This window comes from Protopterus annectens, chromosome 13.part0, assembly GCF_019279795.1.
Source record: "Protopterus annectens isolate FY-2018-M chromosome 13.part0, PAN1.0, whole genome shotgun sequence".
Lineage (NCBI taxonomy): Eukaryota > Metazoa > Chordata > Ceratodontiformes > Protopteridae > Protopterus > Protopterus annectens.
The window spans coordinates 438,488,018-438,513,462 of NC_056747.1; the positions used below are offsets into that span (position 1 = coordinate 438,488,018).

The 25,445-nt window shown below is 42.4% G+C and overlaps 1 protein-coding gene across 1 annotated transcript in view; it reads left to right on the forward strand.

Annotated features, from left to right (window-relative positions):
- Window positions 1-25,445, forward strand: part of DAPK3 (death associated protein kinase 3) — a 923,922-nt gene that overhangs the window by 301,820 nt on the left and 596,657 nt on the right. The window lies entirely within an intron of this gene.

The following is a 25,445-nucleotide window of genomic DNA, read 5'->3' on the forward strand; positions in this document are numbered from 1 at the left end:
GACTGTCTTCAAGAGAAATCTTGACGAGTGGATGGGAGATCGTAGGTTTACCCCAGGGGTCATCTCTGTGTCACTACTAGACAGAGGCACAGTATTCTAAATCTATTCTGTACACTTTTGTACCATTACATGGGGTGGCGAAAGCTACATCACTATGGCTAGGCTTATAAATGCCCCAGGGCAGATAGCCTAGTACTAAACTATGAAACTATAGCCTAGTACTAAACTATGAAACTATAAGCCTAACTACTTATTATACAGCAGGAACTTCTTAATGTAACAATTGTTAATGTCTGTTAAATACTTCACAGATTATAAAGATTCTAGTTGTCTACTGATGTACTTCATCTTTAACTATGTTTGTAATTGTTGATCAAATAGTTCATTGCTATGTAAATCCAATGTAACTACTGTCTGTATATTTGAACTGTGGAGCTTTTCTCCCTGGGCCTCTGCTGAAAATGGACCTACGTCCAGTTGGACACTCCGGTCAACAAATGTAAATAAAATAATGTTGTTGTTATGATGTTGTGATACATCTGCTAAGTCTACCCATCCAGTAATCAAATTTGGCAGTTATCAATGAGCTGAATCTACAGTAACTGAATATGTTTCATATATTCTAAGAGATTATTTGAATTTTGAATTCTATTACTTTATACCCTTCTTGTTAATGAGTTAACAATTACTGGTCTCACAGCAGCAGCCAAAAAAAAAAATTAAAAGAATAAAAAAAGGACTGCACTATAATAAGCCAATCAATACTTTCTAAGCGATGAGCTTCTTAGTTTGATCTGCATCACCTCAGCGCTGTCTAAAAACATGAAAAAAAGGAAAAAATAAGGAATGTTCATACTTCTCAACCTCTGACAGTAAGAAATATGGACAAATGCCATCCAAACGGGGGAGCAAAGGCTTAGAAAGACTGGCATATTATAATTATTGCTCTTGTGAACTTAGTTGATAGAGTAACTGTGTTTGTTGTAACATACATTGTATGAAGGATCTGAAGTATGAAATGCAAATATATCATTATTTAGTGATTTCCTTCCATAGATCATGCCACTGATTTGTCAGAAAAGCGCACATTTTCTGATGAAGACACCAAAAAGTGTTGACAAAAATCTGTGCTTTCTACGAAAATCTGACACATAAAAGGATTTCTTCTGCTGAAGAGTACACTCTTCTGATGCATTTGGGGATCAATGATGGGCTGGTGCTTCCCTTTGCTGGTAAAATAATTTACCTTGTGGAAAAAAGCTTGCATTTTGTAAATGCTTTATTTTTACCTCCAGGAAACTACTACTATCTCGAGCCTGTAACTTACTTTTAAATGGATCACCTGTTTATTTCTGTCATTTTAAAAGTACTGTAACATAACTGAAAACATTCTGAAGGAATCCCCCAAGATCATGGTGGTGACTCCCTTCTGCTACAGGCAAACATGGTTCAACCTTCCTTTGGAAATGTCCAAGGGCAATTACCACAAGCTTCCTCACAGACTGGACCTACTCACACAAGAACAGGAGTGATTGATACACCCCAGCATCAGTTACCTTCAAATGACTGCCTGGATGATGCAGTCATAACTCCTTTTAGGCACTTGTTTACTGAGGACATGCAGCAGGTATTAATGGAGGCAAGAAAGCCTGCTACTAGAAAACCATATATTAGCAAATGGAAAAGGTGTTCTAGTTAGTGCCAGCAACATAATCGGCACCCGTTCACGGCTAGTTGTTTGCTGGTTTTACAATATTTGTTTGAGTTACTATCCTATGCCTTTTCTTTTTCCTCTGTCAGGGTTCATTTATCAACCAGTTGAGAATGTCTGTTTGCGGATCCTCCTCTTTCAATGCAGTCTCATGTCAAAATGTTCTTGCTACGGGTTTTGCATAGAAGAGCGCATGGATTGTGCCATCCAAAATATAACAAAGATGCTGTCCTCCAAAAAAAGGATGATAATCTGGTGGTCCCCGGCACTAAATAAACTCTAAAACAGAAGAACGAAACATTTGCAAAAAAGAGTAAAATCCCCTGATTGGGAAAGCCTCCCTTGTCAGCCTCAACAGGAAGCTGAGATCCCTCATAAAATCCTCCATAGGTTCATAGGTTCATAGGTTCATACTAGGCTATCTGCCCGAGGGCATTTATAAGCCTAGCCCATTGTTTTGTGGCTTACGCCACCCCTTTAGTATGGGGAACTATACCCATTATTTTGCTGTGCCTCTGTCGAGCAGTGACACTGAGGTAATTCCTGGGGTATATCTGCGATCTCCCATCCATTGGTCAAGATTTCTCTTGAACAAGGCCAGCGAGGTGCTCTGCCTCACATGTACCGGGATTTTGTTCCACAGCATAGGGAGTCTTTGGGTGATGAATCTATCCCTCCAGCACATCCTATTAATAGCCGTGTCGAGGTTTAAGTCTCCCGCCCTTGTGGCTCTGATGGATCTAGATTTTTTGAGGTGAAGCATATTCATCAAATCTGGGTTTGACATGGCCTTGTATGTTAGGCAAAGGTCACCTCTGAGCAAGCGTGCGACTGAATAGAGCTGGAGTTCTTTCAGTCGGGCAGCATAGGACAGATTTTTGAGACCCTTTATCCTTTTGGTGAGGAACTTTGTGGCCTCTCCTGCTGCTGCAAGTGTCGGGTCAGATACATTCCGAATGGGGCATTGTACTCAATCATTGGTCTGATGAGTGATGAGTAAAGGGAGACTATGACCTCCCTTGATCTAGATGAGAATCCCTTCATGATAAGGTGGGCAACGAGAAGGACTTCCTAACTACTTTAGCTACATGGGTGTCGAATGACAGACTACTATCAACCTGGGTCCCCAGGTCCCTGATAACTTCTTCTGTGCTCAGTGGATTGCCACCTATTTGGTAGCTAGGGTAACCTTGTTTTTCCCGAAGGGTATGACTATGCATTTTTGGCATTTAACTTTAGGCCGTGGCTCTGGCACCAGTTATCCGCTTCTGTGAGACCCTTCTGAAGGATATCTGTGTCAGATGTGTTTTCTACTATGGCCCAGTTTGCAGTCATCTGCAAACTTTGTCAGCCATAACCCTCCTGTGTTTGCTTGTACTTGAAAAGTAGATGCCAAACAAGAGTGGGCCCAGGGCTGAGCCCTGTGGGACACCACTTGTGACAGGCTTTGAGTCTGACATGGCGCCAGCAACTCTGACCCTGTGGGTTCTGTCACTCAGCCAGTTTGCAACCCATCTTGTGATGTATGGGTTAACATTTAAGCTGATGAGTTTTTCAATGATACCCGAGTGGGGTATTGTATCGAAGGCCTTAGCCAGATCGAGGTAGGCTGTATGGACTGCCTTTCCTCATCAATGGCTTTGGTGACTGTTTCAAAAGTCAACCAAGTTTAAAAGGCATGATCTGCCTTTGACAAAGCCAAACTGGGTTGGATCCAAAGTCTGCAAATTCCCTATGTCTTTATTTATGAGGTCCATTATGATCCTCTCCATGGCTTTGCAGATAAGGCTTGTCAAGCTAATGGGCCGGTAATTTCCAGGGTCTGTGGAGGCACCGCCTTTGTGAAGTGGGACCACAGTTGCAGTGCGCCACTACCTGGAGTGCGTATCCAGAGGTAAGACTTTGATTAAACAGCTGTCCTAGCTGTGGGTTTAATTCCTCATTGAGTTCGTGGAGCACACAGCCGGGACACCATCGGGTCCCATGGATGCTGTGTTTTTTGCTTTGGAGAGAGCAGTTCTCACTTGGGCGCTGGAGATGTTTGGGGGGCTGCACTCATTTGGTATAGATATCTCTCCTTTTGGGGAGCAGGGGGGGAGAAGTTTGCACTGAACCTGTCAGCCAGTATGTTGGCAATGTCTGTAGGATCAGTAATCTTCACATCATTTTGAACTAGTTCTGAGCATATCTGGGAGTTTCCTCCTAGGTTTCTAACATAGCTAAAGAAGGCCTTATGATTGTCTTTTGAGTCTTTAGCTATTTTTCTCTCGAAATTTGCTTTGGATGATTTTATGAGAGCTCTTAGTTTTTACTTATAGTGATCAAGGGTGTCTTACCTTTAAGCATTTTGCTCTATCTTGTAGTAGCTTCCTCCTTTTGTTGTAGAGTTTGTTTATGGCTGGGGTCCACCAGACTGGACGCTTGCCTTTGGTACAAAGAGTCTTTGTTTTGCTTGGGATTGCCTTATCCATGCAGTCCTGCAGGTGCTGGTAGAAGGCGTTTGTAAGTGATTCAGCGGCGTGAGTATTGTTTTCCGCGGCTCGGGGCCTGAAAGGAGACCACACTAGTCTTTAGAAGTGTGAAGTCGGCTTTTGAGAAGTTCTTTACTGTGGTCTTTTATTTCAGGTGGGTGGGATGAGGACCTCCAGCGAGATTAGTTTGTGATCTGATCTCACCAGTGAGGGGTATACTTCCGGTGTTGAACATTGTGCTCCCATGTTCGTGATGATGAGATCAAGTATGTTATCTCCTCTTGTGGGATGGTGACTAGTTGTTCCATGGCATTTGAGTTTATGAATTCCAGGAACTTTTGGGCTAGGGTGTTTGGGCTTGAGTAGTGTTCCCAGTCTATATTAGGGTAATTGAAGTCACCTAGTATGATGGTGTTTGGTGATACATTTATCCCCTCTAGTGTTTTCAGGAAGGCCATGTGAGTTTCCTGAGTTTGTGAGGGTGGCCTGTAACATGCTACAATTTGCAGAGCAGTCTTGCCTATGGTTAATTGCACCTGGATGGTCTCCGATGCATCGTCGTTGCCACCAGTCTTGAGGTGTGGGTGTCCTTGATGAATATGGATACCCCTCCTTTCTTGGTATTGTCCGGATTTTGGGGCCGGAACGCTTGATATGAGGTAAAACCTGATAGCTGGGGTGCTCTCAGGAGCCTTGAACCAGGTTTCTGTCACAGCACAGACATCGATGTTCTCCATACTGAGAAGGGCCACGAGTGCGTGCATTTTGAGATTTAGACTTCTGGCATTGAGCAGCATTACCCTTAGTTTTTTCCTTTTTGTGTTCTAGGGTGGTAGGTTTAGAATTTGAGCCTTGCCTAAAAAGGCACTATGGGGTGGCAAGAGCCTTTGCCAATATCCGGAATCCCAGGGTGACAGGTGCAAGCCGTCCCTGCGAGCAGCGTGGCTTGTCCAGCATGTCATCCCAGGCAGACAGATACTGGATCCCCTTTGAATGACACCAGTGTTTAAGCCAATTGTTAAAGCTGATCATCTTATCTCTGTATTGTGGCATCATTCTTGGTGAAGGTAGGATACTGCTCAAGGTCAGGGTCATACCTGCCTGGGCTACATAATCAGAGAGCTCCTCAATGTCTCTTTTCATGTAGTCCAAGGAGGTACGTCTCAGGTCGCTTACACCAGCGTGGACAATGACTGAGTCATATTTGTACCTGCTGTTGAGAGACCTGAGTGCTTGCGTTATGTGGCGGATTCTAGCGCCCGACAGGCAGCTTACTGTGACCTTCTCCTTACTCAGTCTGGTGAGCGGGACATCAGTGTGTCTGACTATGGAGTCACCAATGACTAGTGTGTCTGGCATTGTGTTTGGCCTTAAGGGCTGTGACTGTTTGACACTCTGACTGTGAGGTCTATGTGTTGCGGGTGTTGTGTTCTGAGGAGGTGGTTGTTTGGGTGTCTGCTTTGGTGGCCTCTGCTGTTTTGGTAGATTTTTGATCAGAGCCTCCGAGTATGTCTTTGTGTGTTTATGTGTATGATTTGAGGTTGTAATGGTACTATGTGAGACTGGGTCTATAGTGTGTGTGGTAACCTTCTCCTCCTGACTGGTCTTGCCAGTCCTATGTTGAGAGAGCTCAGCCTCCAGTTTGGCCGTATAGTTGCATCTCTCGCATGTATTTGTGTTTTGTGGGAGGAGGAAAGGGTTGTCTGTGTACATGAGGCAATTGAAACATTGCCTCAATATTCCCAGGTTCACCAGCTGAGCAGGAGAGGACACTAGCAACTGATCCTCGACATGCTAGAAGGGTAGACGAAAACTTTAAAAAGATTCGGGGACGTGGGTGACCGAGAAATGGGGGTTGCCTTTTGGGGTACTATCTATGACAAGAGTGCCGTATCAAGGTAATAAGTACTGTAGGAGCAAGTGCTAGGTTTAATAGATAGAGAATAGTCTACTTGGAGTCAAGTGAGTTGATCTTTTAGTTATAGGATACGCTGATTTGATCAGTAGTATAGTTCGAGGAAGGTAGTTTTAAGGGAAAATTTGAAGAGTGGACTTTAGGTAGCCGAATAGTTTAAACCTGCTTAACCGGCACTGCCCTAGTGTGCAACAGTGGCAGCTCCGCTGATAAATCGCTCTAAATCGTGCTAACGCTGCTTTTATACCAGGGGCTGGAAAAGCTAGAAACTGGCCCAAAACGACCAATAAACTACTAGTTACTGGCTGAAACCTCACAAAACTGGACAAAAGGCAGCTCAATGCTTCCCACTCCCACTGGTAAGCAAGGTAGCTTCCTTCCCCAAATAAGGCAAGGAAACAGTACACAGGAACTACAACCAAAGCCCAGGAATCAGCAACTCTGAAACTGGACTAAACTAGTAAAGCAGGAAAAACAAGAGATATTTTTTCTTTTTTTCTTTTTTTTCACAAAACAGGCAGAAACAGGTACAGCAAACACTTATAAATGCTATGAATCAGCTACTACAGCTTACACAGAAGAATTTGCTACAAATTCAGTCAAATAGTAACAAACAAGGATTCCAAGTGCAATATTAAGTTAAATGCAGTAAAAACAGCTTCAATGTAACAGAAAGGCAGGTGAAATACAGTTGCTAGGTATTCAGATGTGGAAAGCAACAAAAAATATACTTAGTATCAAGAAAAGTCGCTTATTCAGCTCTCTGCAGCCTGGATTACTCTGCTGGCCCACGTGGAGTCTATAAACAAAATCACCAACGATTGTAAAGATAACCACCAGGCATTCTATAGTTATGGCAAGAATCTCAATGGCAACAGTCCGATCTGCTTTGAAGTACAGCACAATTGAAATTGGCTACATCCAGGCATATACGTTCAGTGCCAACCCTCCCACCCCCTAAAGGTGCACATGTCAATAACGGAAGAATGTCAAGTCTCTGTAATCACAGACGCACAGGTTAAAACCGCACTATCCAAATCCAAGAATACAGTGTCCATGGGACAAGATAACATCCCAGGCTGTATTGTGTAGGAACTACAAAATTAACTGGCACCCCACCCCACCTAAGTACCATGTTTTATACTTGCCTCACTTTAGGCTTTGTGCCTACTGAATGACGCACAGCTACTGTTATTCCACTTTAGAAGGGGGAAGCCTAAACAGACACAGTGAACTACTGCCCCATTAGGCTGACGAGCCTGATCTGCAAGGCCATGGAACGTATCATCATGGAACTTGTAAACAAAGACACAGGAAACCTTCAAACTCTGGACCCCACCCATTTGGTTTGTGAAAGGTAGATCATACCTCCTAAACCTGATTGGCTTCTTTGAGGCAGACAACAGAGCTGTGGACTAGGGTAAGGTGGTTCACACAGCCTGTCTAGACCTCGCCAATGCCCTTGACACCATCCAACACTATGGAATCATAGATAAACTCAGTAAACTAGGCATAGAACACCTATGTCACATGATGGGTGGCCAACTGGCTGACTGACAGAACCCCCACTGTGCAGGTAGACGACTCCATGTACAGCCCTATGCTCTGCCGTTAAACAGCAGGACCATGACCCCTCAGCAAGAAGCGAATGCAAAAAAAAAAAAAAAAAAAAATGGACACCACAATAATAGGCCAATTGATACACTGTAAGCAATCATCTTATTACAGTTGGATGTACAGCCAGGGTTGCCAGATTTCTAATGGGTCAGATAAAGACGCACAAAAAAAAGTGAAAAGCCAAAAAAGGTCTTTCAAGCAGAGGACAGTTGTAGTTCCACAGATTTTTTTCTGCCCCCTCATTCCATACAAGGATACTACACTTGTTTTATTTCCATGACCTTGCACTTCTGCAAACACACTGTCCAGATTTCTGAGGCCTCTAGGAAGACTGTCCATATGGCTCTTATTTCCCCTCAGGGCAGCTAGTTTCAATTTAGACCCCCCCCCCCTCTTTACTGGTGTCTGTCCAATGCTCTTCCCATTCCACTCTGACTTATTTCCAGTATAGCACCCTCCGCTTGCTTTACTTTGTAAAGACTGAAGCAAAGTTTTCATTCAGTGTTTCTGCTTTTTCCAATTCTTTTGTGATCTTCCCTGTCATCTCTGCTCAGTGGTCAGTTTGCCCCTCCCTTTTGTCCTGCTATTTTCATAAATGGCTTGTGTCCCCCTTTCTTGATCTCTTCTGATAACTCACTTCCAGCTGTAGCCTCAGTATCCCTTACTATCTATTTTAACCCATTTGGCTATATTGTGCTTCCCTAGCTCTTGTAGGCTCAATCTGTACTCCTAATTTTCACCTTATACTCCCCTATCCTCTCATTCCTCTGTGTGCTGGCTGATGGTGCAGGTAACAGTTCTGAGAATGCTACCATTAACCTCCTTGTATTTATTGTTGCCTTCTTCCTCGTCCTGTTTGCTACCACTTTAGCTGTCTCATAACACAAATCACTGGGGACTTGATACACTACATGTGTCCAACCCACCTCCTTGATGATCACTTTGGCCACCGATTCCAACAGTTACTGAATCTGAGCCCTGAGACAGGGTTCTAGAAGTGCAGTCTCTCCTTCCTCACTTGCCTATACTCCTGATTCCTTTTGCAACTGAAGGTGAGAATATCACCTCCCGCCCCTTCTTTCCCCACATCTTTGCTTTCTGCCTCATGACACTATCCCTTTTATATGTAACATTTCTCCCTCCACTTTCATCATTCACAGTTTTTCCCACTTGTGTGTAGGTTGCCTTCCTCCCTACCAAATATATGCTCTTCTCTATCCTTCCTCTACTATTTCAACAGAACCTCTGCACTACTCTGTCTATTTTTGGTCTCTGTATCTCCCATCTGGTTGAGTGTCCCACCTTGCCCACTTCCCTCTTTTTCACCTTATGGTATTAGTTCGAGCTTTGCTAACTCTGTGTCTCTCTCCCATATAAGTAGTGACTACTACTGTTTACCAACATCTCTAGTTATGTGCACTCAGTTATTCTCCATTTTGTAAGTAGTGCTCACTGTATCAAAAATCAGATGTATTGAAAGCTGACATAGATACATTCAGACATCTACAGGAAGTCTAAGAGCTAATTTAATTAGGTGGTGAGAAGTATTGGAAAGGGGCTTCAAATTCTACCTAAGAAGTGTGTGTTGTATTTTGGGTATATGTCCCCATATACTACCACTATGCACCTCCCACATTTCTTTTATATTTGGTAGGATTTGAATGTCATAGCAGTTGTTAGACTACAGACACATATCACTCATCAAAGCCACAAAACACTCCTAAAAAGCAAACACATATTTTAATACATAAATAGAGAGGGCAGAATCTGCTTCTACAAATTTGCCACATGGTTTATGAGCTCACACCTATCAACCAGTGGATTTTGTATCAGACAGCAGTGGCCATTAATTCATAAGACCCCACAATAACTCACTCTTTAGGTAAAAGTGTAAACGTTCTCCTTTTATGAGCTGAGAAAACAAGACTATTGGCAAATTCAGTGTGAAAACTTACTATCCTGCTAAAATACATCCAAATTAAACCATTATAGATAAATAACACACAATAAAATAAAACCGACAGTTAAACAAATCAGTGATAACTAACCTCACAAAAATTTCTCTTAAAAAAATCCCTTGAACTATTTTTCCTTAAGGACTGGGATTTATAGCGTAGTGAACATGTATTATTTTTGAGTTTCCTGCACTGGTTCACTCCAAGCTGAAAAGATGCTTATTACTCATTGCCTTAGAATCGCCAATACTATTCAGTATGCCAGTACATAAGGTTATCGGCACTTTGCTGTGCTGTATTTGTCTATGAATGCAAACCCCTTGTGTTAATAAACTACCCAGGTACCCATTGTTTAAAATTAATAAAGACACCACAGTAGTAAGCCGATCTATACACTGTTGTCTGCTCTTGTCATCCATTCCTCCAAAATCTCTTTATCCCATTGTTGCACATGGGGTCAGCATGTCCCATCAATGGTGACAATCGTCTTGAGACAATGTTCACACTGCTGGTTGCATGGAGTTAGAACCCCATCTGACATTTCATTACTGGTGACAGATAATACAGCCAGGTACATATCTGCACTTTATTATCACAGTGTCAGTACTGCAACAGGTAGCACACTTGCCTTTGATGCTATCAAATGCTGGTTCTATTTCCAGTCTAGATGTTTGGATTGCTGACACTAGTGTGTTGTCCTTTGGATGAGATGTTAAACTGAGGTAGCTCAGGTGAATGTAAAAACACTTGGCGCCTCCTATTAACAACAGTAGAGGAAGTTTTGTTATTTATGTATTCATTAATTAACATTTGATTACTGAGAAAGCCTAATTGGCTAGGACCCCTTTTTTCAGCAATGGTTTTGGGAGAAAAGCTCCAAAGTATTACAAAATATTACAAGAACAAAGTTTTTGTGATGCCCTAGCCAATTTTACCTTAGTATAAATACCACCTCTGGTTTGCCCTTGAAAAGTGGCCCCTAGCCTAATGGGCTTAACCTAATCAACAAGAGGATAAATTAAAAATTATATAGTCTATACACATATAGGTGATATCTCTGCTGATAGCTCTGAAAAAATACATTATTACAAAAGAAACATAGTAAAGAGAGGTATACAAATTAATCAACAAATAGACAAAATTGAAACATAGTATCAATTAAAGCTGCAATAATATAAAGAGCTATGAAACATATTTGCAACTGAACATGGTAGAAGGAGGAAAAAGGAAATGGAGGTTAATTATTAAGAGATATATATTTAAAAATCTGCATTATGTGTATAGTGAAATGCACACACAGTGTTTATTACTTCAACTAGCCCTGGCTTGCAGCCATGCACAGATGAGTATCATTATGGGTCCACAACTGAACAGTTTTTTTTTTTTTTTTGGAGCTTTTCTCCTCGGGTCTGCACTGAAAATGGGCCACAAGCCCAGCTGGACCAACCGGGTTAACAAATAAATAAATACAGCTACAATATGACTATCTGTATGCTACAATGGCATGAAAGGTTTTTTTGGTAAGAGCGGCTACTCCAGTACACCCCTCTACGTGTAATGAAATGTGTGATCACTGTACTTAGAAATAGGGGTTACAACAAAGACAAAAAAAAAAATAAGGACCCCACAGTAATAAGCCGATCGATACACTGTAAGCAATCGGCTTATTACACTTAGCTATGCATCCCTCTGCTCTGCCATTTAACAGCATCACCAATTCTCCTCAGCAAGAACCAAAGGCAAAATTAAAAAAAAAAAAAAACGAACTCCACAGTTAATAAGCCGATTGCTAAGCTACAATGTTAGCAGTCGGCTTATTACAGTTAGATGTGCAGTCCTCTGCTCTGCCATTTAACGGCAGCACCAATTCCCTTCATCAAGAACCAAAGGCAAAAAAAAAAAGAAAAAACAGACTCCACAGTAATAATCCGATCGATACAATGTAAGCGATCGGCTTATTACAGTTAGTCTACATTCCCCTGCTCCATCAATTTCCAGGGAATAAGATAAAAAAAAAAAAAGGTAGGTTCCTTTTGCTGGCACCCTAACTAGATTGCCAGATACAGGACACATGCACACACCTTTCATACTCACAGGCACACAGACATTCTGCTTTCACACACACATGCAAACACAGTTCATTCTCTCATGCATCGGTAACTCAATAACACGCAAGCATGCACAGCTCTTTTTCAGGCACACACATTCATCCCGAATTCTGCATTCAGAAAAACGCACACACTGGTTTCACGGACACAGCCTGTTCTGCATGCACACAGACATACATACTGCTTTCAGGCACGCATTCACTCACACACATGCAGACAGAAATACTTCTAAAACACATACATGCGCACACAGCAAGAGGGTAAATGAACTGGATGACAAAACTTGTAAATAACTAAAAATACATTTGCAGCAACATCATAACGCAGAAGCAGAGAACAAAAGGAAAAATACTTTTGTGCAGAATTGTGGTAAGATAGTTTTATGCAGTCTAGGTACTTACTTACCGAAACAAATATAGGATATTCTGTGTGTGCTCAACAGACTTTGTCTGCTATCCTGTTTGAAAAATGCCTTGATACAACAATGTTTTTGCTCCGGATTGAAACTGGGGAGGTTAAACAGTTCCACAACAAGTTTTACTGTATGTTTAGAGTAGCTAATAAGCGGGCCAGGCAAAATAATGGTGACGTCACAGTGTGGGAGGATCAGGATGAGAGAAGACTACTGATTTGCTTGTGTTGAAGGTACGTCAGGAAGGTAGAGACCAACTCGACCTGAAGGAATGCGATACCAAAGGATGGGCTTTCCTGCCCTATGCAACAGAAAGACAGACATGTAGAACTGATAAACTTGTGTTTGTGTTCTGCTAACTGATGAGTGCAGGGATGAGTTTACAGGGAAAGAAAAACTCTGGGTTGAGTTAAATTGTAGTTGAGCCCGGAGTTTTCCTTTAACTTTAAAACTTCCAAGCACTTGTCAACTGACTGCTCCGTTAGGGGGAAAGATTGCTCTGCAAGCAAAAAACTGAGAACTCATTACCCAGGACAGATGGGTTTTAGACATAGTTTCCCAAAGATACAGGTTTCACTTCCGCATGTTACCAACCCCAAATGGTTGGCCAGATTTACCCCCAAATCAGTGGGCAGAGGCTCAAAAGCAAGTACTCTCTCTCTTAAGATTAAAGGCTATTCAGACTGTACCAGAAGAGGAAAAGACACGAGGATTCTACTCAAGACTTTTCCTGGTACCCAGAAAAGGCAACTCATGGCGTCCTATACCTTTTTGGTGATTCCAAAATTCAAGATGCTAACTCTTCACTAGTTGCTTTCCATGATAGGCAAAGATGCCTGGTTGGCAATACTGGATTTAAAGGAAGCCTACCTGCACATCCCAATCAGAGAATCTTGCAGAAGCTGCCTACGCTTCAAAGCAGGCTACATGCACTATCAGTTACCTGCACTGCCCTTTGGCTTATCTACTGTGCCCAGGGTATTCACAAAGTGCCTAGCTCCAGTCATTGCATTTTGCAGGCAAAGAAATATTCAAATATACCCATACCTGGACGATTGTCTAATTCAGGCAGAAAGCCAGGACATACTGTTGAATCATCTGGCATTTGTACAAAAGGTGCTAACTTGTCTGGGGTACACCATAAACGAAAATAAATCACAGCTGGTACCCTGTTGAATTATATTCCTGGGAGCAAGCTTGAACACAACTTCCCAGATGGCTTTCCTCAAGCCAGAGAAACAAATTCATTTGACAACTTACTTCAAACTAGTGGCCACAAAAACCCTACTGTCTGCAAGCCTTGGGGATCATGGCCTTGTGCATTCTACTAATTCCATATGCAAGACTGCATATGAGGAAACTGCAATGGTATCTAAAAAGCCTATAGTGTCAACACACTCAGGATCTAGAAGCGATGATTCCTATCATACCTTGCCTACGGTTTGAATTCCTTTGGTGGGCAGAGGCCTGCCACCAAAACAAGGGACTACCATTCACTCTACCCCCTGCCACCCAAACCCTAACAACAGACGCATCAGACTATGCATGGGGGTCTCACCTGGCAGGGAAGTGCATTCAGGGCAAATGGAACCCAAGTCAAATGCACCTGCATATAAATCAAAAAGAAATGTTAGCTGTACAGAATACTCTGACAGCCTTCAAGGACCACATTCTTCCAGGACAATTAATGGTAAAGACGGACAACACCACTGTTATGTGGTACATAAACAAGCAGGGGGGTACCCATTCCTTCCCCCTCTGCAGACTAGCCATGGCTCTGTGGAACACAGCCTTGAGCTACCAAGTGCATCTATAGACTCAATTCCTGCCAGGAAAACTAAATACACTGGCAGACGAACTAAGCAGAAATCTCATGGACCCACACGAGTGGAAACTGGAACCAAAGACTTTCAACATGTTGACAAACAAATGGGGGAGCCCAGATATAGACCTATTTGCCTCCCCCCAGAACTACCAATTGGACAAATTCTGCACAAGGACTCTAAAAACAAGCTTGGAAAGTGGATGCTCTGTCTTTCAGCTGGAAAAATCTATCAGTTTATGCCTTTCCTCCTCTGCCTTTCCTCTCCAAAGTACTACTAAAGATCAAACAGGACAAACCAAGGATAATGCTGATTGCACCAGACTGGCCACGCCAGCACTGGTACCCCCTCTTGCTAGGTGTGTCACAGCTAGACCCATGGTAACTGCCTCAGACCCCTACCCTGCTGTTACAGCAGGAGAGCCAGATTCTGCACCCCGAGCTTCAAACCCTGAACCTGGCAGCCTGGCTAATTACCTAATGTCTCTGTTACCATCCTTCAGTAAACAAGTGTTGGATGTCATTTTGGAGGCAAGGAGGCCTAGTACTAGAAAGTCTTATGCTGAAAAATGGAAAAGATTTTGTGCCTGGAACCAAACTCAAGGGATGGCCACAGCAGCGCCCAATTTACCTCAGATTCTTCAATACTTAACTGAGATGCTTCACAAGGGCCTTTCCTTTTCCTCCATCAAAATTCACGCCTCAGCCATGTCAACTCGTTACAACACAGAACCACCCCTCTTTTCTCACCCACTGCTCAAGCAATTTCTCAGAGGGGCCAAAAACTTAAGACCACCCAGAAGAGCAACTCCAGCCTGGGATCTTAACTTTGTATTGGAAAAACTCACTGTGCCTCCTTTTGAGCCAGCTGCAAGTGCAGAGTTAAAATTCCTTTCTTGGAAAACAGCTTTCCTTTTAGCAATCACTTCAGCAAGAAGGGTATCGGAATTACAGGCCCTTATGGCAGTGGAGCTTTTCATCATCTTTCATGCGGACAGGGTATCTCTCAGGGCCAATCCCTCCTTCATGCCCAAGTTGGTATCCAGTGTGGCGCTTAGTCAATCCATTCATTTGCTAACCTTCTTTTCTAATCCACAGAACAAAGGGGAATGGATACTGCACTCCTTAGATGTTCACAGACAACTTAGATTTTACTTGGACAGGACTAAACCTCAAAGGAAATCTGAACAACTGCTGGTGGCATTTGCTGCAGGGGCAGAGGGGAAGGCTATTTCAAAGCAAACTATTTCTAAATGGATAGGCCATCGCATTCATTTCTGCTATAAGCACCATGGAAAACCTATCCCACGGGGGATTAGATCCCATTCAACCAGGGCTGCATCTATCTCTACAGCCTTTCTCAGGGGTGTCCCTACCAGAGACATCCTAGAAGCTGATACCTGGAGTTCTGTACATACCTTCACCAAGCATTACCATTTGCCAATTTTCTCTAATTACAGAGCTAGCTTTGCCACTGCAGTCTTGCAGGGCCTTATAGCTGGTCCTAATGCTATCTAAATTCCTCCTTCCATCCTTAGCTTTGGGAATCTACCCAAATGTGTTGACTGCAACAGTGAAACACGAAGAACATAGTACACTTACCATAAATATAGATGTTAGAGTGTATTCACTTTTGCATTCCTGGTTACCCTCCCTCCAGCCCCCTGACTTCTTTTGGCTATACATCTACGCTCCTTTACTATGCTTAAAAGCTTTTTGGTGTATTTTCTTTTTTGTTGGAGGTATAACCTTGTATATGTGTGTATGTATGTATGTATGTATATATATATATATATATATATATATATATATATATATATATATATATATATATATATATATATATATATATATAATATGTATATATATATATATATATAATGTATATGTATTTACTTGCTTCCCATTAGGGGGGGCACCTGACATCTGGGGCAAGAAAAACTGATGTAAATGAGTTGGCTGCATGCTTTATACCCCTGACTACCTGACGTCACGGAAGATGAGACAGCAACCTATGCAGGACCCAAGACTTTGATCATCAGGCCGACTGAGGGCTACTGCAAGCAAGGTAACCCAAATGTGATGACTGCAACAGTGAATACACTCGAACATCTACATTTATGGTAAGTGTAGACAACTGTACTTTTCATGCCAGGAAAGAGCACTACAGATGCAATGTTTGCTCTGAGAGTGTTGATGGAGAAGTACAGAGAAGGTCAGAAGGAGTTGCATTGTGTCTTTGTGGACTTAGAGAAAGCATATAACAGAGTGCTTAGAGAGGAGTTGTGGTATTGTATGAGGAAGTCAGGAGCGTCAGAGAAGTATATGAGTGGTACAGGATATGTACGAGGGTAGTGTGACAGCGGTGAGGTCTGCAGTGGGAGTGATGGATGCATTTAAGGTGGAGGTGGGATTACATCAAGGATCAGCTCTGAGCCCTTTCTTATTTGCAGTGGTGATGGACAGGTTGACAGACTAGATCAGACAGGAGTCCCCGTGGGCTATGATGTTTGCAGATGACATTGTGATCTGTAGTGAGAGTAAGGAACAGGTGGAGGAGACCCTGGAGAGGTGGACATATGCGCTAGAGAGAAGAAGAATGAAGGTCAGCAGGACTAAGAATATATGTGTGAATGAGAGGGAGGATAGAGGCATGGTGAGGATGCAGGGAGTAGAGGTGGCGAAGGTGGATGAGTTTAAATACTTGGGATCAGCAGTTCAGAGTAATGGTTAGTGTAGAAGAGAGGTGAAGAAGAGAGTACAGGCAGGATGAAGTGGGTGGAGAAGAGTGTCAGGAGTGATTTGTGACAGACTAGTACTAGTAAGAGTGAAAGGGAAGGTCTACAATAGGATAGTGAGACCAGCTATGTTATATGGGCTGGAGACAGTGGCACTGACAAAAAGGCAGGAGTCAGAGCTGGACGTGGCAGAGTTAAAGATGTTAAAATTTGCACGGGGTGTGACGAGGGTGAACAGGATTAGGAATAAGTATATTAGAGGGTCAGCCCAGGTTGGAAGTTTTGGAGACAAAGCCAGAGAGGCAAGATTATGTTTGTTTGGACATGTGCTGAGGAGGGATGCAGAGTATATTGGGAAAAAGATGCTAAGGATGAAGCCGCCAGGTAACAGGAAAAGAGGAAGGCCTAAGATAAGGTTTATGGATGTGGTGAGAGAGGACATGCATGCAGGTGGTTGGTGTGACAGAGCAAGATGCGGAGGACAGGAAGAAATGGAAACAGATTATCCCCTATGGCGACCCCTAACGGGAACAGCCGAAAGAAGAAGTGAAAAGGATGAGGGAACTACCTTTTATTGCTTTCTGGGAAGTAAGTCTTGCATGTTGGGCTCTGTGAGATGTAACTGGTCAAGAGTAGAGGAAGGAACTCCCACTGGAGTTTGTCTTGGGAGAACAGTCCAAGAAGAATCCTCCTTTTATAATGGTTAATACCCACTTGTCTGAGGGTATTGTTTCCCAGACTGGAAAAGAAACATTGTTCTTTTGAAATTGGGGTGGAAGGGTGGGTGTTGGTGGGGGAGGGAGAAGAAAATAATCACAGTGGCCTGCTACTGAACTCTGAGGCCTCCCAGAAAGAGTGTCCTGAGTTTTATGCTGGGAGTCTTTTCTTGGAAGCTTTCCTTTGTCTGAGGAGTTCTGGGATCCCTCTTAGCAAAGAAGGTAGATTTAACTGGATACTTTCTGTGGCACTTAGGAACAGTGGACAGTAGGATATGGTGGAAATCTTTTATAGTTTTGCCCTGTTCCTGCAAAGTCTTGAAGAGACGAGCAGCTTGCAGGCCAAAAGGATATTGCTATCTAAGGAAGAGTCTAAAAGATTAGATTTTAAATCTTTTGGATATGTTGGCTCCTTAGACAGGCATACCGCCTAATCACCGAACCAGTGGCATCTACCCTGGAAAAAGCATCCACAGCATCACAGCAACATTTTTTTTACTGTGCTTGGCTATTTGGGAAGCCTGGGCCATTAAAGACTGCATGAGCTGCTTTACGTCTGGAGTTTGGGGCTCTGTGATGGGCTTGCTTAAAAATTGTAAGACGGAGAGCAATTATTTGGTCATTTGAATTTGATAATTTACAGCCATAAAAGCTAGCTTGGAGGAAGTATAAACTTTTTTGCTGCACCTGTCCTTTTCTTGACTGTCTTTGTCATTGAGAAGAACATCAATACCAGAGAAACTGCATCTGGGTCTGCCACAGGATTTTTGTAGAGGTACTTGAGTTTGTCAGGAACTTTGTAAAACCTATCTGGTCTTTTTGGAGTAGGGGGTTGAGATTCTAGAGCTGAGATGTTAGCCTGAAGGGTGTCCAGGTGAGATTTCATCACAAGTGGGATTGGAGGGGGAGCAGGAGTGCCCCTGTCCAATAAACTGTAATATCTCTTTTGCATCTCTAACACCTGTTTGGGCTGCCATTTAAAATGTTTCATCATGCTCTGCAAGGTTTCTCCAAAGAAGGCCTCTTCCAAGGGAGAGTCTGGACAAAGTGAACCTCCTTCATCTGAAAAATATCTGTTCTGGAGTGTGTAACTGGAATGAGTAGTCTAGAGAAAGAGCTGAATATTTGTTTATGTGGTGTGCTTTAAGAAGTCACAAATAAGGGGACTTCAGAGACATGATGGCCTTGAAAAGCCCCTGAGAAAAATCAAACCACTTTTTCCTTTAATGCAGAAGGTGATGTATGCTTAAGGCTTTGTTTTATCTTTTTTAGGGTAATGTCTACCTGAATAAGCTTAGGAGGTTCTGAAACTTGGCACGTGTCTAGGAGAGTTACAGAATCTCTTCCCACACAAGGATTTGAGGGATTCCATGAGGTCCCTCTAATTTGTTGGACTCGGTCATTTGCAAGGCCTCAGAAGCCATACCAGCCTCTGAACACATTCATGGTAGAGGACTCACGAGAAGGTGATTGGTGTATCGCAATTTCATCCACCTGAGTGGGCACATCCAGAACCAAAATGACAGCTGGAGAACCCTCGCTTGGTCTCATAAGTTTTTTCTTAGGCAGGAAACCTATGTGTAGGCCTTCTGCCATAGTGGATTGGGCCAAGGGTTTAAGACAATGGGTCTCAAGAAAAGTATTTAGAGTGGACAGCCTAGATCGGAGGGTTTTTGGAATGAAAGACTGGCAGATGGTACAAGATTTATAGTCATGTTCGGGGCCTAGATAAAACAGATGGCTTACTGCTGGAATTTTGAATTCGCTTCGGTTGACCATTTAAAATGCCAACCTGAAATGCTAAATTTGAAATTGCGAAAAGTAAACCAAAACAAAAATGAATACATCGACCACCATGGTTCATTGTATTCGACATAGCGGGAGGTGATGTCACTCACCTCCTGTTATGCACATTAATGTATTGTTGAACTCTGCAGTCAATGGTACGTTAATTCTACTGTTTTGCAGGAGAGGGCTACGTCCCCTCTGCACCCCCCATGTGGGTGTCCATGCCCCCCGCAATGCCTGCACATTAAATATTCCCAACTCCAAGATTGCACTACAGTGAGGAAATGGGCTAATTCCTTGTTCCACACTGAACCGCGACCTCCCTGCACAATGTTGAACCCAAATGATCGACCTACACTACCCGTTCACTGTAGTGTAGTCTATCGATTTTGGTTCGACATTCTACTGACTTAAAAACTGCAAGTTGACCACATGCAGGTCAACCGATGCGGTTTGCAAGTTTTGATAGTAAACCAAGACAGACAGTGTGCAAATCCCTGAATGGAATTTGTCTACCACACACACACTTGCTCCTCTAGCTGACATCTAACAAAAATTAGAAAAAACTGACAAAAAATTATAAGGTTCCCCAACAGGGCACTTATCTGACAAACAAAGCTACTGTACCTAGTGACCAAACTTTTACAGTCCATTGGTTGCAACAACCTGCATTTGGGCTGGCACTGAGCTAGCCTGAGGATACCTCGACAACTAGGAGCTATGATCATTGCCAGGACATACTTCCTATGAATGTAAAGCTTTGGTACCCCATCTAGATGTCCGTGACAACCCATTTGTTAAGAATACTGCAAAAGTGAATCAGTCAGGGCATCCATGTTACCACTTGTTCCTGTGTTCACAATGATAGGAGGATTTGGTATTCAAGATTTTTAAGACTTCTTCAGCATTACTGTCTTTTGATATTATGATGTCATGTTTATGGTTTTCAAGATTGTGGGCTTCAAGATGTGATGGTAAACAATATTTATGTGTGTATGTATGTATATATGTGTGTGTGTGTATATATATATATATATATATATATATATATATATATATATGTGTGTGTATATATATATATATATATATATATATATATATGTATGTATATGAATGTGTTTTTTTTTTTTTTATTTTACTTTGCTTTTGTTTACCAGGTTTGACTGGGTTTATTTAAAAATCCTTTTTCAGTGGAGGCACTGGGAGAAAAGCTCCAAAATATTACAAACATTTTAAACAGACGTTCAGTAATACACATGAACAGACATTAAATAATATACTGTACATTATCTCTTACACATACATTTGCAAATTTGTATTACATATATATGAAAAAAGAGGCCAGTATTGCAGTTTAACAGATACTTGTGTATCAGCAGATGCTGAACATTGAGAATTTGAAGAGGTGCATTAGTGGGTTTGTCAGACGGATAATATGATCATGTGATTTGCAGTTTAGCAATTCAAAGAAATATTGATGAGGAAAGGATTACATTGATTATTATATGGATTACATTCCATTAGCTGAATGATTTTCATCTACCAGGAAAAAAAGCCAGTATATGTGGTTGAAAATCAGCTGCTTCACATACCAGCTTTTTAAATGTGAGCAAGATCATGGAGTAGTGGAGATCTGGGAATTTGCCCAATACCCACTGTAGTTCAGTCTCAGATTTGGTATGTATAATGAGCAGGGGCCACCGGGGGACTTACCCCCCACTGCAAAACAAATGTTTTTTTTTTTTAGTGCTCAGACCCCAGGATCTAGTTCTTGGTTAAAGTAACATTTGTTTTCTTTTTTATAAAAATATGATTAACAAAGAAATCCCTAAAGGGAACTAGGATAACCTGTCACCCATGAAATGTAGCTGACAAGTGAAGATCATCTTAATAGAGCTGCTGTTACTGTTTGATAGAAAAAGAGATAGTGGTAAAAACTTTGTGACAAACATGAATAGTGACTTTAGTCCCTAGTAATCAAAACTGAAAGAAAAATAACACTTTCTTACACAAAAGTCATATGCCCATACTGTTTAGGTTAGTCTCGTATCATTCCAGTATACAAAATGTGTCTCTCCCAATGAAATAAACCATTTCAGATCCATAGCTATCCTGTTCCCACTCTTAAAGGTCATATAAAAATGCCTTCACTCTCAAGCTACTCTATTTACCTCCTATCACATAACCTCCTTTCCCTAACTCAGCATGGTTTCCATCCGTCACCCAGTACTGATACTGCTCTCATATACATCACTGACATTGCAAACAACCATAGAAATAACCTAGTTCCCACCATCTTTCTTCATCTGTCAAAAGCATATGATACTCTCGCATCAAAAATAGCTCAACAAGCTCTTTGCCTGAGGGCTCTCATCTGCATCTGTCTTACGGTTCCCCTCCTACCTCTCCAACAGAAGTCAAAGTATCAAATGGTAACAGGCCATTTTCTTATTTCTTCCTATATCTGTTGGGAGTACCACAGGGTTCCACCCTTAGACTTTCTTATTCAAAATCATCATTAATTATCTCCCCTTGCATTCCATTAACATTTCCATGACTCAATATACAGGTGATTCTACAATCATCTGCAATGCCAAATCCAGTTTCTAAACTGCAAACTCTGAAATAAAATGACTTTACATCTGTTGAAACTTGGCTCAAAGATTCAAATCCTGTGCTCAGTACCAAAAAAATGTATGATCTTTACCTCTAAATCTCTTTATAATATCACAACTACTCCAGCACTACTATTTAAGTAATCTCTCAAACAAAACTACTAGGACTAATGATTGATGGTGAACTTAGATCTGACATCCACACACAGGAAGTAATCAAAAACATAACAAAGATTTGACATGCTAAACTTCTGAGAGACTTGCTTGGCTATAATCACCTGCATTAGAAGCTGAAGCTAAGTACAAACATGCAGTTTTAAAAGTACTGTTTTTCATTTTATCTGTACCTAATCGTGTGTTTCACTGAATAGTGTGTGTCTCTCTGCAGTTTGTCCCCATCCACCCTCCCTGTTCTTGTTTTGGTGGCTCTGGAATTGCCCGCCCCTCCTGTAAGTCTGTATTTGAACACTCCTCCTGAGTCCATCTCGTTTGCTCACTTAACCGAATACAGTGAGATCATATTCTGAGTCTAGTGTTCACTCTACTTAATACAGAGAGAAGATTTGAGAAGGCCAACCCACTTAGGTTCTTCCTTCCTCTCTCCTTGCACTTTACTAACAAAAATGTTTTTTTGCACTTTATTCATCTGCTTTTACTGTATTTGTGTTTTCTCCTACTTTATTTTCCTTTTGCCTCTTCTTAAAAGTACTCAATTTTATTTATTCTGCTGCATTTATTACTGCTTGGTAGCAGCCTGATTAAATTGTAACTGTTATTCTAAGTCTTTTGGCTTAAGCACTTGGGCTTCATAGGTTCATAGGTAGATACTAGGCTATCTGCCCTAGGGCATTTATAAGCCTAGCCAGAGTGTGTTTGGCTTTTGCCTCCCTTTTAGATTAGTTAACTGTGCCTCTGTATTCCAAAGACATGCATCTGGAGCGTTTCTCCCCGAGCCTCCGCTGAAAACAGGCTCTGTGGAACCTAGTCGGACATTCCCGGTCAACAAATGTTAAATAAAAATAAATAAATAAAAAATAAATAGTAGGTCACAGAGAGTAGCCCTTTAAGGTCAGTTTACTGTGCCTCTGTCTAGCAGGGACACAGAAGAGATCCCAGGGGTAAACTTACTATCTCCCATCCACTCGTCAAGATTTCTCTTGAAGAGGGTCAGTGAGGGGCTCTGCCTAACATGAATTGGGATTCTGTTCCAGAGTGAGGGGAGCCTCTGGGATATGAATCTGTCCCTCCAGCATGTCCTGTTTATTGCTGTGCTGAGGTTTAAGTCCCTGGAGCATGTAGCTCTAAGGGATTTGGATTTCCTGAGGTGGAGCATGTCCATTAATTCTGGGTTAGACATGGCTTTGTACGTCAGGCATAGATCGCCTCTGAGTAGCAGTAAGCAACTGAGTAGAGCTGGAATTTCTTTAGTCGAACTGCATAGGGCATCTGTATGAGGCTCGTGATCCTCTTGGTGAGGTACTTTTGGGGTCTCTCCAGTTGCTGCAGGTGTCGGGTAAGGTACATCCCAAATGGGGCATTGTATTCAATTATGGGCCTGATGAGTGATGAGTAGAGGGGCACGATGACCTCTCTAGATCTAGAAGTGAACCCTTTCATGATAAGGTGGGCTATATAGAAGGTCTTTCTAACCACTTTGGCAACGTGGCTGTCAAAGGAGAGATTACTATCTACTTGGGTCCCCAAATCCCTAATTACTTCTTCTGTACTTAATAGATTACCTCCTATGTGGTAATTTGTGGGCACTTTGTTTTTCCCAAAGGGGATGACTATGCACTTTTTTGCATTTAGTTTGAGGCCGTGGCTCTGGCACCAGGTATCCGTCTCTGTGAGGCCCTTTTGGAGGATGCTTATGTCAGCCGGAGAGTCGATTATGGCTCTCAGTTTGCAGTCATCTGCGAACTTGGTCAGCCATAGTTCTCCCATGTTAGCCTGTACCTCAGAGAAGTATATACCAAACAAGAGGTCCCAGGACTGAGCCTTGTGGGACGCCACTTGTAACTGGTTTAGAGTCGGACATGGCACCTGCAATTCTGACCGTGTGGGTTCTATCCCTGAGCCAGTTTGCAACCCATCTTGTGACATAGGGGTTGATATTTAAGCTGGTAAGCTTATTTATGATGCCCAAGTGGGGTATTGTGTCGAAGGCTTTTGCGAGGTCCAGGTAGGCTGTGTGGACTACCTTTCTCTCATCTATGGCCTTGGTAACTGTTTCAAAGAAGTCAAGAAGTCAACTAGGTTTAAGAGGCATGATCTGCCCTTAACAAAGCCGAATTGGGTAGGGTCCAGTGTCTGGAGGTTCCCAATGTCTTTGTTTATGAGTTCCATGATGATATGCTCCATAGCTTTGCAGACCAGACTAGTCAGGCTTATAGGGCGATAGTTCCCAGGGTCTGTTGTGGCACCACCTTTGTGGAGCAGGACCACTGTTGCTGTACGCCATTCTTTGGGTACATATCCTGTAGTAAGGCTGAGTTTGAACAGTGACTTTATGTGAGGGTTTAGTTCTTCTTGGAGCTCGTGTAAGACGCAGCCCGGGACACTCTCCAGTCCCATTGATGCTGTGTTTTTTGCTTTGGAGAGGGCAGCCTTCACCTGTGCATCTGTGATTTCTGGGAGGCTACATTCTGTTGGTATAGACATTTGCTCTTTTGGGGGGGAAGGGGGGGAGAAGTTTGCACTGAACCTGTCTGCCAGGATGTTGGCAATGTCTGTAGGTTCAGTGTATTTTTTGCCATTTTGTACTAACTCAGAGCATATCTGGGAGTTGCCACCCAGATTCCTGACATAACTAAAGAAGGCCTTGTGATTATCCTTAGCATCCTGGGCAATTTTGTTTTTCGAAGCTAGCCTTTGATGATTTTATGAGGGATCTTAGTTTCTTGCTAGTACTGATCAGAGATGCCTTCCCTTTTGGATTTTGCTCCATCATATAGTAGCTTCCTGCTTCTGTTGTATAGCTTATTTATGGCCGGGGTCCACCAGAGAGGTCTCCTGCTTTTGGAGGAGTGAGTCTTGGTTTTATTTGGGATAGCACGATCCATGCATTCCTGTAGGTGCTCATAGAATGCGTTTGAAAAGGATTCTGCGGTTCGGGCATTATTTTCCACTGGCCCTAGAGCTTTGAAGGATTCTACCTCGGTTTTGAGAAGTGTGAAGTTTTTCACAGTGGTTTCCTTGGCTGGGGGTGGGGACGGGATGTGGATGTCCAGTGAGATTAGTTTATGGTCTGATCATACCAATGAGGGGTTTAGCTCTGGTGTGGCACATAGAGTCCCCATGTTGGTGATGACCAGGTCCAATATGTTGTCCCCTCTTATGGGAGTGGTGACCAGTTGTTCCATAGCGTTTGAGTTTATGAATTCTAGGAACCATTGGGCAAGGGTGTTTGGGCTTAAGTAGTTTTCCCAATCAATGTTTGGGTAGTTGAAGTCACCCAATATTATGGTGTTTGGAGAGACCTTCATATTCTCCAATGATGTTCATCGTGCATACAGCTGCAGTCATAACAGATGGGTTTTCCTGCCATCAGGCGGGTCCTCGGTCGGCCGAATTCCAA